The following is a 14,966-nucleotide window of genomic DNA, read 5'->3' on the forward strand; positions in this document are numbered from 1 at the left end:
GTGGTGCATCTGCCTGATGAGGCCTGCATGGCAGCTGGGTGTCACCTAGACCTGGTCACACCCCACCCATCATGGTGACACTTCGCACATGCCACCTGCATGGCGATGTGGTCAGGAGGCCGAGTTTCACCTCGGCTACTTCAAAACCTGCCCAGTGGGGAGCCACATCATGCAGGTGATGCACGTTGCAAGACCCTCATGGCCAGGGTGTCACTTAGGCCTGGTCACACCCCACGCCACAGAGTGCCATTTTACACATATCACGCATGAGGCAAGGCCGTAATGGTCACTGGGTGTCACCTCGGCCCAGTTACACACTGCCTGGCTGTGTGCCACCATGTGTGGGTCTCCCGTGTGGCTAGGCCTTCATGCCCACTGGGTTTCACCTCAGAACTGGCACAACCTGCCCAGCTGGGTGCAACCTCATGTGGGTCACCCACATATTGAGGCCATAATGGAAGTGGGGTTTGACCTCGGCCTGGGCAAATCCCACCCAGAGGGATGCCACTCCACATGTGCCACCCGCATGGTGAGGCCATCATGGCCAGCAGGTGTCACCTCGGCCTTGGGACACTCTGCCCAGTGGAGAGCAACCTCATGCATGCCACCCTTGCGGTGAGGCCTTGTACAGGTCACCTGCATCGTGAGGCCATCACAGCCACCAGGTGTCACTTTGGCACAGTCATGTGCTGCCCAACAGGTTGCCACATCACACTGGTCACCCACGTGGTAAGGCTGTCATGGCCCCTGAGTGTCACCTTGGCCTGGGCACACCCAACCCGGTGGGGTGCCACCCATGTGGTGAGGCCATCACAGAACCTGTGTTTGACCTTGGCCCAGAAACACCTGCCCAGTGGGGTTCCAGCCTGCCAGGGTCACCAATGTGGTGAGGCCAACACACTGCCAGGTGTCACCTAGGCCTGGGCACACCTCACCTGGTGGGATGCTACATCTCATTGGTCACCCGCATGTTCAGGACATTACTGTGGCCTGGTGGAAACTCGGCCCCATCACTCCCTACCTGGTGGGGTGCTACCTCATACAGGCCACCCACATGGCAAGGCCGTCACAGCCACCAGGTGTCACCTCAGCCCCATTGCACTCCACCCATCAGGTGGCCACCTCACACGGGTCACCTGTGTGGCAAACCCATCATGGCCGCCAGGTGTCACTTCAGTCCTGTCAATCTCCACCAGGTCAGGTACCACCTCACATATGTCACCAGCATGGCAAGGTCATCATGACCATGGTGTGTCACCTCAGCCCCATGACACACCACCTGGCATGGTGAAACCTTGCATGAGCCACCCACGTGGTGAGGACATCACAGCCACTGGGTGTCAAAATGGCCCAGACACACGCCTCATGGTGGAATGCCACCTCATGCAGGTCACCCATGTGGTGAGGCCGTCACAGCCACCGTGTGTCACCTCGGCCCCAACTCTGCCTACCTGATGGGGTGCTACCTCACATGTGCCACCCACATGACAATGCAGTCACAGCCACTAGCTGTCACCTCATCCCCATGACACCACACCTGGTGGGGTGTCATCTCTTGCATGCCACCCATGTGATGAGGACACCACAGACACCAGGTGTCACCTTAGCTCAATCACACTCTGTCCTCCAGTGTGTCACCTCATGCAAGCCACCCGTGTGGTGAGTCCATCACCGTCATCAGGTGTCACCTCAACCCAGGTGCACCTCGCCGTGTGCAATGCCACTTCGCACGAGTCACCTGAAATGTGAGGCCATCATGGCTGCCAGGTGTCACCTAGGCCTGGGCACACCCCACCTGGTGGAATGCTACCTCTCATTGGTCACCCGCATGCTGAGGACATTACAGTGGCCTGGTGGAACCTCGGCCCCATCACTCCCTACCTGGTGGGGTGCTACCTCGTACATGCCACCCACATGGCAAGGCCATCACAGCCACAAGGTGTCACCTCAGCCTGGTCACACCCTCCCCAGTGGAGTGTCACCTTACACATGCCACCCATATTGCTCATCTGTCACATAAACCATGTGTCACCTCAACCTGGGTGCACCCCACCCAGCACTGGTAACCCACGTTGCAGGGCAATCATAGCAACCAGGTGTCACCTCGGCATGGGCACACCCCACCCAGCAGGATACCACCTCATGCGGGTCACCAGTGTGTTGAGGCCCTCACGGCCGCCACGTTTCACCTAGGCCTGGGCACACCCCACCCAGTGGGGTTTCAACTCACGAATGTCACCCATGTAGTGAGGCCTTCATGGCTGCTGGTTGTCACCTTGGCCCAGTCATACACCACCCAGTGGGATGCCACCACACAGCGGTAACCAGCGTGGCGAGGCTGTCACAGCTGCCAGGTGTCATTTTGGCCCGTTCACACCACGCACAGCTGGGTGCCACCTCGTGCTAGCCACCCACGTGGCAAGTCATCTCAGCCACCATGTTTCACTTTGGCCCCATCACTCTAGGCCTGGTAGGGTGCGACCTCACATGTGCTACCCACATGGTGAGGCAGTAACGGCCATAGTGTTTTACCTCATCCCCATGACACCATGCCCAGTGGGGTGTCATCTCTTGTGTGCCATCCATGTGGCAAGCCCATCATGGCTGCCGGGTGTCACCTCAGCCCAATCACACCCTACCTGACAGGGCTAACTTCATGCATGCCACCCACATTGCAAGTCCAATGTGGTCGCTGTGTCATGTCAACCCAGTCACACCACACCATGCAGGATTCCAAATCGCATGGGTCACCTGTGTTGTGAGGCCTTCACAGCCACTGAGTGTCACCTCGGCCTGGGTACACCTTGCCCATTGGGATGTCACCTAGCATGTGCCACCCACATGGTGCAGCACTCACGGCCACCAATATTCAGCCGCGTCACTCCCTGCCCAGGAGAATGCCACCTCAACATGGCACCTGCATGGCAAGGTGGTCACACCACTGGGTGTCACGTCTGCATGGTCACACCCCATCCCGCAGGTTGCCACCTGGCAAAGGTCAACTGCATGGTGAGGCTGTCATGGCTGCCAGATGTCTCCTCTGCCTGAGCTCACACTGCCTGGTGGGGAGCCACCATGCACAGATCACCCACGTGATGAGGCCCTCACAGCTGCTGGGTGTCACCTTGGTTGCTTCACACACCACCCAGTGGGGTACCACCTCGTATGGGTCACCTGCATGGAGAAGCCATCACTGCCACTGGGTGACAGCTTAGCTCAGTCACACCATGTCTTGTGGGGAGCCACCTCACTTGGGTCACCCATGTGGTGAGGCTGTCATAGCCATGGGATGTCACCTTGACCCCTTCATAGCTTTCACAGCAGGGTGCCACCACGCTGGAGCCACCTAAGAGGCAAGGGATCATGACCACCATGTGTCATCTCAGCCACGTCACACCCCACCAGGCAAGGTGCTACCTCACCCATGTCACCAGCATGGTGAGGCTATCAAGGCCGCGAGGTGTCACCTAAGCCCACTCAGACACTGCCCCATGGGGTGCTACATAGTGCATGCTACTCACATGGCTAGGCCATCATGGCCACCGGGTGTCACTTCAGCCCCGTCATTCCCCACCCTGCCAGGTGCCGCCTTGATGTGCCACCCACATAGCTAGGCAATCACACCACTAGGTGCCACCTTGTCCCTGTGACACCACACCTGGCACCATGTCATCTCTTGTGTGTCCCCCATGTAGTGAGGCCATCACGGCCCCTGGGTGTCACCTCTTCCTGGTCAATACCCACCTGCCAGGGTGTCAACTAGCATGTGCTTCCCTCAGGACGAGACCATCACAGCCACCAGGTGTCACCTCAGCCTGATCACACACTGCACAGTGGGGTGTCACCTGGTGCATGCCACCTGTGCTGCAAGTCTGTCTCGGTCAAAGTGTGTCACCTCAACCCGGGCATACCCCACCATGTGAGATGCCACCTCGCATGGTTACTCACGTTGTGAGCACCTCTATGCCACCAGATGTCACCTTGGCCTGGTTACACCCTGCCAGGCAGGGTGCCAGCTCATGTGGGTCACCGATGTGGTGAGGTCCTCATGGCCACTGGGCATCACCTTGGACCAGTCACACACCACCTAACGGGGTGCCACTTTGCAAGGGTCACCCATGTGATGTGGCTCTCACAGCTGCTGTGGATCACTTTGGCCTGGTCACACTGCAGCCTGCAGGGTGCAATCTCACACTTGCTACGATTGTGGTGAGGCTGTCATGGCCACCAGGTGTCACCTTGGCCTGGTCACAACCCACACAGCATGGTGCCACCTCTTGCAGGTCACCCATGTGGCAAGGCCATCACTGCTGCCGGGTGTCACCTCAGCTCGGTCACAACCTGCCAGCAGGAAGCCACCTAGTATAGGTCACCAGGGTTGCAAGGCTGTCACAGCCACAGGGTGTCCATTGACCCTATCGCACCTTGCCTGGCAGGGTGCTACCATGTGTGTGCCACCCAAGTGGTGAGGCCATCACAGACACCAGGTGCCACCTCGGCCCTGTAACACCCCACCTGGTGGGGTGCAACCTTGCACTTGCCACCCATGTAGCTGGGCCATCACAGCACCATGGGTCACCTCGGCACCCTTACACCCTGCCCAGAGCGGTGGCACTTTGCAGGTTCCACCCACATTGCAAGGCCATTACAGCTGCTGGGTGTCACTTCAGCCCCACCACACCCTGCCTGGTGGGGTGTCAACTCATGTGATTCACCCATGTGGTGAGGCCACCAGGGATATCAGGCCTCACCTCAGCCCAGGCACATCCACCCTGTGGGGTGCCACCTTACATGTGTAAGCCATGTGGTGAGGCCGTCAGTGTTGCCAGGTCTCACCTCAGCCCAGGGACACCAAGTCCGGCCTGGAGCCACTTCATGCATGCCACCCACATGGCAAGGCCATGATGGCCACAGGGTGTCACCTAGGATTATCAAACACAGCCCAACAGTGTACCACCTTGCGCATGCCATGCATGTGGTGATGCTGTCATGACCATCAGGTATCACCTTGAATTGGGCACATCCCATCAGGCAGGGTGCCATCTCGTGAGGGTCACCTGGGTTGCGAGGCCCTCTCGGCCACCAGGTGGCACCTAGGCCCATGCACACCCCACCCACCAGAGTGCCATCTCACAAGGGTCACACTTGTGGCATGGCCCTCATGGCAACCGGCTGTCACCTAGGCCCAGGCACATCCAGCCCAACAGAATGCCACCACGCATGGGTCACCCATGTGGTGAGGCTGTAATGGCTGCCAGATGTCACCTCAGCTCAGTCACACCCTGCCCGGCAAAAAGCCACCTCACATGGGTCACCCGTGTTGAGAGGCTGTCACAACCACGGGGTGTCCATTGACCCCATCACACCCTGCTGGCAGGGTGCCACATCATGCATACCACCCAAGTGCTGAGGCCATTATGGTCACAAGGTGTAACCTCGGTCCAGTAACACCCCACCCAGATGGGTGCACCCTTGCACTTGTCACACACATAGCTGCACCGTCAAAGCCACTGGGTGTCACCTAGACCCCCTCACATCCCACCTGCGGTGTGCCACTTTGCATGTGCCACCCATGTTGCAAGGCCATTATGGCTGCCAGATGTCACCTAAGATCCATCACACCCCACCTAGCAGGGTGCCACCTCACATCAGTCACCCACGTGCTGAGGACATCAGGGCTGCCAGGTGTCACATCAACCTGGGCATATCCACCCAGTGGGGTGCCACCTCACATAGGTAACCCACGTGGCAAGTACATCATAGCTGCTGGCTGTCACCTCAGCCCAGGCACACGCCACCAGATGGGGAGCCACCTTGCACCTGTCACCCGAGTGGCAAGGCCATCACAGAAGCTGTGTTTGACCTTGGCCTGGGCACATGCCGCCTGGTGGGATGCCACCACACCAGGGTCACCTATGTGGTGAGGCTGACATTCCATTGGGTTTCACCTCAGCCCAGTCACACATCACCTGGGGGCTGCCACCTCGCATGGGTCACCCACATGTTGATGCCCTCATGAATGCTGGGATTCACTTTTGCCTGGGCACACACCAACTGGAGGAGTGCCACATACTGTGGTGCATCTGCCTGATGAGGCCTGCATGGCAGCTGGGTGTCACCTAGACCTGGTCACACCCCACCCATCATGGTGACACTTCGCACATGCCACCTGCATGGCGATGTGGTCAGGAGGCCGAGTTTCACCTTGGCTACTTCAAAACCTGCCCAGTGGGGAGCCACATCATGCAGGTGATGCACGTTGCAAGACCCTCTTGGCCAGGGTGTCACTTAGGCCTGGTCACACCCCACGCCACAGAGTGCCATTTTACACATATCACGCATGAGGCAAGGCCGTAATGGTCACTGGGTGTCACCTCGGCCCAGTTACACACTGCCTGGCTGTGTGCCACCATGTGTGGGTCTCCCGTGTGGCTAGGCCTTCATGCCCACTGGGTTTCACCTCAGAACTGGCACAACCTGCCCAGCTGGGTGCAACCTCATGTGGGTCACCCACGTATTGAGGCCATAATGGAAGTGGGGTTTGACCTCGGCCTGGGCAAATCCCACCCAGAGGGATGCCACTCCACATGTGCCACCCGCATGGTGAGGCCATCATGGCCAGCAGGTGTCACCTCGGCCTTGGGACACTCTGCCCAGTGGAGAGCAACCTCATGCATGCCACCCTTGCGGTGAGGCCTTGTACAGGTCACCTGCATCGTGAGGCCATCACAGCCACCAGGTGTCACTTTGGCACAGTCATGTGCTGCCCAACAGGTGGCCACATCACACTGGTCACCCACGTGGTAAGGCTGTCATGGCCCCTGAGTGTCACCTTGGCCTGGGCACACCCAACCCGGTGGGGTGCCACCCATGTGGTGAGGCCATCACAGAACCTGTGTTTGACCTTGGCCCAGAAACACCTGCCCAGTGGGGTTCCAGCCTGCCAGGGTCACCCATGTGGTGAGGCCAACACACTGCCAGGTGTCACCTAGGCCTGGGCACACCTCACCTGGTGGGATGCTACATCTCATTGGTCACCCACATGTTCAGGACATTACTGTGGCCTGGTGGAAACTCGGCCCCATCACTCCCTACCTGGTGGGGTGCTACCTCATACAGGCCACCCACATGGCAAGGCCGTCACAGCCACCAGGTGTCACCTCAGCCCCATTGCACTCCACCCATCAGGTGGCCACCTCACACAGGTCACCTGTGTGGCAAACCCATCATGGCCGCCAGGTGTCACTTCAGTCCTGTCAATCTCCACCAGGTCAGGTACCACCTCACATATGTCACCAGCATGGCAAGGTCATCATGACCATGGTGTGTCACCTCAGCCCCATGACACACCACCTGGCATGGTGAAACCTTGCATGAGCCACCCACGTGGTGAGGACATCACAGCCACTGGGTGTCAAAATGGCCCAGACACACGCCTCATGGTGGAATGCCACCTCATGCAGGTCACCCATGTGGTGAGGCCGTCACAGCCACCATGTGTCACCTCGGCCCCAACTCTGCCTACCTGATGGGGTGCTACCTCACATGTGCCACCCACATGACAATGCAGTCACAGCCACTAGCTGTCACCTCATCCCCATGACACCACACCTGGTGGGGTGTCATCTCTTGCATGCCACCCATGTGATGAGGACACCACAGCCACCAGGTGTCACCTTAGCTCAATCACACTCTGTCCTCCAGTGTGTCACCTCATGCAAGCCACCCGTGTGGTGAGTCCATCACCGTCATCAGGTGTCACCTCAACCCAGGTGCACCTCGCCGTGTGCAATGCCACTTCGCACGAGTCACCTGAAATGTGAGGCCATCATGGCTGCCAGGTGTCACCTAGGCCTGGGCACACCCCACCTGGTGGGATGCTACCTCTCATTGGTCACCCGCATGTTGAGGACATTACAGTGGCCTGGTGGAACCTCGGCCCCATCACTCCCTACCTGGTGGGGTGCTACCTCGTACATGCCACCCACATGGCAAGGCCATCACAGCCACAAGGTGTCACCTCAGCCTGGTCACACCCTCCCCAGTGGAGTGTCACCTTACACATGCCACCCATATTGCTCATCTGTCACATAAACCATGTGTCACCTCAACCTGGGTGCACCCCACCCAGCACTGGTAACCCACGTTGCAGGGCAATCATAGCAACCAGGTGTCACCTCGGCATGGGCACACCCCACCCAGCAGGATACCACCTCATGCGGGTCACCAGTGTGTTGAGGCCCTCACGGCCGCCATGTTTCACCTAGGCCTGGGCACACCCCACCCAGTGGGGTTTCAACTCACGAATGTCACCCATGTAGTGAGGCCTTCATGGCTGCTGGTTGTCACCTTGGCCCAGTCATACACCACCCAGTGGGATGCCACCACACAGCGGTAACCAGCGTGGCGAGGCTGTCACAGCTGCCAGGTGTCATTTTGGCCCGTTCACACCACGCACAGCTGGGTGCCACCTCGTGCTAGCCACCCACGTGGCAAGTCATCTCAGCCACCATGTTTCACTTTGGCCCCATCACTCTAGGCCTGGTAGGGTGCGACCTCACATGTGCTACCCACATGGTGAGGCAGTAACGGCCATAGTGTTTTACCTCATCCCCATGACACCATGCCCAGTGGGGTGTCATCTCTTGTGTGCCATCCATGTGGCAAGCCCATCATGGCTGCCGGGTGTCACCTCAGCCCAATCACACCCTACCTGACAGGGCTAACCTCACGCATGCCACCCACATTGCAAGTCCAATGTGGTCGCTGTGTCATGTCAACCCAGTCACACCAAACCATGCAGGATTCCAAATCGCATGGGTCACCTGTGTTGTGAGGCCTTCACAGCCACTGAGTGTCACCTCGGCCTGGGTACACCTTGCCCATTGGGATGTCACCTAGCATGTGCCACCCACATGGTGCAGCACTCACGGCCACCAATATTCAGCCGCGTCACTCCCTGCCCAGGAGAATGTCACCTCAACATGGCACCTGCATGGCAAGGTTGTCACACCTCTGGGTGTCACGTCTGCATGGTCACACCCCATCCCGCAGGTTGCCACCTGGCAAAGGTCAACTGCATGGTGAGGCTGTCATGGCTGCCAGATGTCTCCTCTGCCTGAGCACACACTGCCTGGTGGGGAGCCACCATGCACAGATCACCCACGTGATGAGGCCCTCACAGCTGCTGGGTGTCACCTTGGTTGCTTCACACACCACCCAGTGGGGTACCACCTCGTATGGGTCACCTGCATGGAGAAGCCATCACTGCCACTGGGTGACAGCTTAGCTCAGTCACACCATGTCTTGTGGGGAGCCACCTCACTTGGGTCACCCATGTGGTGAGGCTGTCATAGCCATGGGATGTCACCTTGACCCCTTCATAGCTTTCACAGCAGGGTGCCACCACGCTGGAGCCACCTAAGAGGCAAGGGATCATGACCACCATGTGTCATCTCAGCCACGTCACACCCCACCAGGCAAGGTGCTACCTCACCCATGTCACCAGCATGGTGAGGCTATCAAGGCCGCGAGGTGTCACCTAAGCCCACTCAGACACTGCCCCATGGGGTGCTACATAGTGCATGCTACTCACATGGCTAGGCCATCATGGCCACCGGGTGTCACTTCAGCCCCATCATTCCCCACCCTGCCAGGTGCCACCTTGATGTGCCACCCACATAGCTAGGCAATCACACCACTAGGTGCCACCTTGTCCCTGTGACACCACACCTGGCACCATGTCATCTCTTGTGTGTCCCCCATGTAGTGAGGCCATCACGGCCACTGGGTGTCACCTCTTCCTGGTCAATACCCACCTGCCAGGGTGTCAACTAGCATGTGCTTCCCTCAGGACGAGACCATCACAGCCACCAGGTGTCACCTCAGCCCGATCACACACTGCACAGTGGGGTGTCACCTGGTGCATGCCACCTGTGCTGCAAGTCTGTCTCGGTCAAAGTGTGTCACCTCAACCCGGGCATACCCCACCATGTGAGATGCCACCTCGCATGGTTACTCACGTTGTGAGCACCTCTATGCCACCAGATGTCACCTTGGCCTGGTTACACCCTGCCAGGCAGGGTGCCAGCTCATGTGGGTCACCCATGTGGTGAGGTCCTCATGGCCACTGGGCATCACCTTGGACCAGTCACACACCACCTAACGGGGTGCCACTTTGCAAGGGTCACCCATGTGATGTGGCTCTCACAGCTGCTGTGGATCACTTTGGCCTAGTCACACTGCAGCCTGCAGGGTGCAATCTCACACTTGCTACGATTGTGGTGAGGCTGTCATGGCCACCAGGTGTCACCTTGGCCTGGTCACAACCCACACAGCATGGTGCCACCTCTTGCAGGTCACCCATGTGGCAAGGCCATCACTGCTGCCGGGTGTCACCTCAGCTCAGTCACAACCTGCCAGCAGGAAGCCACCTAGTATAGGTCACCAGGGTTGCAAGGCTGTCACAGCCACAGGGTGTCCATTGACCCTATCGCACCTTGCCTGGCAGGGTGCTACCATGTGTGTGCCACCCAAGTGATGAGGCCATCACAGACACCAGGTGCCACCTCGGCCCTGTAACACCCCACCTGGTGGGGTGCAACCTTGCACTTGCCACCCATGTAGCTGGGCCATCACAGCACCATGGGTCACCTCGGCACCCTTACACCCTGCCCAGAGCGGTGGCACTTTGCAGCTTCCACCCACATTGCAAGGCCATTACAGCTGCTGGGTGTCACTTCAGCCCCACCACACCCTGCCTGGTGGGGTGTCAACTCATGTGATTCACCCATGTGGTGAGGCCACCAGGGATATCAGGCCTCACCTCAGCCCAGGCACATCCACCCTGTGGGGTGCCACCTTACATGTGTAAGCCATGTGGTGAGGCCGTCAGTGTTGCCAGGTCTCACCTCAGCCCAGGGACAGCAAGTCCGGCCTGGAGCCACTTCATGCATGCCACCCACATGGCAAGGCCATGATGGCCACAGGGTGTCACCTAGGATTATCAAACACAGCCCAACAGTGTACCACCTTGCGCATGCCATGCATGTGGTGATGCTGTCATGACCATCAGGTATCACCTTGAATTGGGCACATCCCATCAGGCAGGGTGCCATCTCGTGAGGGTCACCTGGGTTGCGAGGCCCTCTCGGCCACCACGTGGCACCTAGGCCCATGCACACCCCACCCACCAGAGTGCCATCTCACAAGGGTCACACTTGTGGCATGGCCCTCATGGCAACAGGCTGTCACCTAGGCCCAGGCACATCCAGCCCAACAGGATGCCACCACGCATGGGTCACCCATGTGGTGAGGCTGTAATGGCTGCCAGATGTCACCTCAGCTCAGTCACACCCTGCCCGGCAAAAAGCCACCTCACATGGGTCACCTGTGTTGAGAGGCTGTCACAACCATGGGGTGTCCATTGGCCCCATCACACCCTGCTGGCAGGGTGCCACATCATGCATACCACCCAAGTGCTGAGGTCATTATGGTCACAAGGTGTAACCTCGGTCCAGTAACACGCCACCCAGATGGGTGCACCCTTGCACTTGTCACACACATAGCTGCACCGTCAAAGCCACTGGGTGTCACCTAAACCCCCTCACATCCCACCTGCAGTGTGCCACTTTGCATGTGCCACCCATGTTGCAAGGCCATTATGGCTGCCAGATGTCACCTCAGATCCATCACACCCCACCTAGCAGGGTGCCACCTCACATCAGTCACCCACGTGCTGAGGCCATCAGGGCTGCCAGGTGTCACATCAACCTGGGCATATCCACCCAGTGGGGTGCCACCTCACATAGGTAACCCACGTGGCAAGTACATCATAGCTGCTGGCTGTCACCTCAGCCCAGGCACATGCCACCTGATGGGGAGCCACCTTGCACCTGTCACCCGAGTGGCAAGGCCATCACAGAAGCTGTGTTTGACCTTGGCCTGGGCACATGCCGCCTGGTGGGATGCCACCACACCAGGGTCACCTATGTGGTGAGGCTGACATTCCATTGGGTTTCACCTCAGCCCAGTCACACATCACCCTGGGGGCTGCCACCTCGCATGGGTCACCCACATGTTGATGCCCTCATGAATGCTGGGATTCACTTTTGCCTGGGCACACACCAACTGGAGGAGTGCCACATACTGTGGTGCATCTGCCTGATGAGGCCTGCATGGCAGCTGGGTGTCACCTAGACCTGGTCACACCCCACCCATCACGGTGACACTTCGCACATGCCACCTGCATGGCGATGTGGTCAGGAGGCCGAGTTTCACCTCGGCTACTTCAAAACCTGCCCAGTGGGGAGCCACATCATGCAGGTGATGCACGTTGCAAGACCCTCATGGCCAGGGTGTCACTTAGGCCTGGTCACACCCCACGCCACAGAGTGCCATTTTACACATATCACGCATGAGGCAAGGCCGTAATGGTCACTGGGTGTCACCTCGGCCCAGTTACACACTGCCTGGCTGTGTGCCACCATGTGTTTGGTCTCCCATGTGGCTAGGCCTTCATGCCCACTGGGTTTCACCTCAGAACTGGCACAACCTGCCCAGCTGGGTGCAACCTCATGTGGGTCACCCACTTATTGAGGCCATAATGGAAGTGGGGTTTGACCTCGGCCTGGGCAAATCCCACCCAGAGGGATGCCACTCCACATGTGCCATCCACATGGTGAGGCCATCATGGCCAGCAGGTGTCACCTCGGCCTTGGGACACTCTGCCCAGTGGAGAGCAACCTCATGCATGCCACCCATGCGGTGAGGCCTTGTACAGGTCACCTGCATGGAGAGGCCATCACAGCCACCAGGTGTCACTTTGGCACAGTCATGTGCTGCCCAACAGGTTGCCACATCACACTGGTCACCCACGTGGTAAGGCTGTCATGGCCCCTGAGTGTCACCTTGGCCTGGGCACACCCATCCCAGTGGGGTGCCACCCATGTGGTGAGGCCATCACAGAACCTGTGTTTGACCTTGGCCCACAAACACCTGCCCAGTGGGGTTCCAGCCTGCCAGGGTCACCAATGTGGTGAGGCCAACACACTGCCAGGTGTCACCTAGGCCTGGGCACACCTCACCTGGTGGGATGCTACATCTCATTGGTCACCCGCATGTTCAGGACATTACTGTGGCCTGGTGGAAACTCGGCCCCATCACTCCCTACCTGGTGGGGTGCTACCTCATACAGGCCACCCACATGGCAAGGCCGTCACAGCCACCAGGTGTCACCTCATCCCCATTGCACTCCACCCATCAGGGGGCCACCTCACATGGGTCACCTGTGTGGCAAACCCATCATGGCCGCCAGGTGTCACTTCAGTCCTGACAATCTCCACCAGGTCAGGTACCACCTCACATATGTCACCAGCATGGCAAGGTCATCATGACCATGGTGTGTCACCTCAGCCCCATGACACACCACCTGGCATGGTGAAACCTTGCATGAGCCACCCGCGTGGTGAGGACATCACAGCCACTGGGTGTCAAAATGGCCCAGACACACGCCTCATGGTGGAATGCCACCTCATGCAGGTCACCCATGTGGTGAGGCCGTCACAGCCACCATGTGTCACCTCGGCCCCAACTCTGCCAACCTGATGGGGTGCTACCTCACATGTGCCACCCACATGACAATGCAGTCACAGCCACTAGCTGTCACCTCATCCCCATGACACCACACCTGGTGGGGTGTCATCTCTTGCATGCCACCCATGTGATGAGGACACCACAGCCACCAGGTGTCACCTTAGCTCAATCACACTCTGTCCTCCAGTGTGTCACCTCATGCAAGCCACCCGTGCGGTGAGTCCATCACAGTCATCAGGTGTCACCTCAACCCAGGTGCACCTCGCCGTGTGCAATGCCACTTCGCACGAGTCACCTGAAATGTGAGGCCATCATGGCTGCCAGGTGTCACCTAGGCCTGGGCACACCCCACCTGGTGGGATGCTACCTCTCATTGGTCACCCGCATGTTGAGGACATTACAGTGGCCTGGTGGAACCTCGGCCCCATCACTCTCTACCTGGTGGGGTGCTACCTCGTACATGCCAACCACATGGCAAGGCCGTCACAGCCACAAGGTGTCACCTCAGCCTGGTCACACCCTCCCCAGTGGAGTGTCACCTTACACATGCCACCCATATTGCTCATCTGTCACATAAACCATGTGTCACCTCAACCTGGGTGCACCCCTCCCAGCACTGGTAACCCACGTTGCAGGGCAATCATAGCAACCAGGTGTCACCTCGGCATGGGCCCACCCCACCCTGCAGGATACCACCTCATGCGGGTCACCAGTGTGTTGAGGCCCTCACGGCCGCCATGTTTCACCTAGGCCTGGGCACACCCCACCCAGTGGGGTTTCAACTCACGAATGTCACCCATGTAGTGAGGCCTTCATGGCTGCTGGTTGTCACCTTGGCCCAGTCATACACCACCCAGTGGGATGCCACCACACAGCGGTAACCAGCGTGGCGAGGCTGTCACAGCTGCCAGGTGTCATTTTGGCCCGTTCACACCACGCACAGCTGGGTGCCACCTCGTGCTAGCCACCCACGTGGCAAGTCATCTCAGCCACCATGTTTCACTTTGGCCCCATCACTCTAGGCCTGGTAGGGTGCGACCTCACATGTGCTACCCACATGGTGAGGCAGTAACGGCCATAGTGTTTTACCTCATCCCCATGACACCATGCCCAGTGGGGTGTCATCTCTTGTGTGCCATCCATGTGGCAAGCCCATCATGGCTGCCGGGTGTCACCTCAGTCCAATCACACCCTACCTAGCAGGGCTAACCTCATGCATGCCACCCACATTGCAAGTCCAATGTGGTCGCTGTGTCATGTCAACCCAGTCACACCACACCATGCAGGATTCCAAATCGCATGGGTCACCTGTGTTGTGAGGCCTTCACAGCCACTGAGTGTCACCTCGGCCTGGGTACACCTTGCCCATTGGG

The sequence above is a fragment of the Hippopotamus amphibius genome, chromosome 3 (genome assembly GCF_030028045.1).
Source record: "Hippopotamus amphibius kiboko isolate mHipAmp2 chromosome 3, mHipAmp2.hap2, whole genome shotgun sequence".
NCBI lineage: Eukaryota > Metazoa > Chordata > Mammalia > Artiodactyla > Hippopotamidae > Hippopotamus > Hippopotamus amphibius.